This window comes from Theobroma umbraticum, unplaced genomic scaffold (genome assembly GCF_002168275.2).
Source record: "Theobroma umbraticum cultivar Fairchild unplaced genomic scaffold, ASM216827v3 scaffold_56.0, whole genome shotgun sequence".
NCBI classification, from domain to species: Eukaryota; Viridiplantae; Streptophyta; class Magnoliopsida; order Malvales; family Malvaceae; genus Theobroma; species Theobroma umbraticum.
In genome coordinates this window covers 2,050,210-2,050,946 of record NW_018397256.1, presented here as the reverse complement: position 1 = coordinate 2,050,946, position 737 = coordinate 2,050,210, and positions in this window count along the sequence as shown.

Below are 737 nucleotides of genomic sequence, written 5' to 3'. Positions count from 1 at the left end.
AAATTAACCTTTTAGAGGACTTTGAGGTGAGAACAGGACACAAGATTGATAGTTGAGATTCAAGCCACAGAGTTATTGAAGCTAAGAAGAATTTGAAGGTTTTAAGGAGATTTGGAGATCAAGAATACAATTCTTGAGTTTTTCTATTTTTTTTGTTATTCTCTTATTTTCTTAGTTTTGTTTTTAATGTTTAAATTTTATTTAATGATGGTGTGTGACTTAATGGGAAACTAAACTTTTTATCTAAGATTATGATTGGACTTAATATGTAATCTGAATTATTTATCTTTCTTTTACTTATGATTGATGGATTTAAGTTGTTCATTTTATTCTATTCTTAATGCTTCTAGTTGATTGGCCATTAATTAGATTGAATTGGAAACCTAGGTTAAACTTTGACGAAGAATATTTAGGTAGACCTTGAATAAAATAACATATGATCAAATACACCTAGTTGATTAGGTGGTTTGATTTGCATATAGGGTAGACATACATCGATAAGTCATACGTAGCCAAAATTAGAGCACAAACTTAATAAATGTTTCTTCAATATAATTTGCATAGACATATAGTAAATTAATTAGGAGAGTATTTTTATGAAAAACTCAACAGAGGCTTGTAGATAATTTATGACTATAGGTTAGTAACTTAATCCACAAAATTGAGTTAAGAGAGAGAAAGGCAATATTCAGATGAAGTATATCATAATCTTAGGTCTGGTAATTACTAGAAGTAAT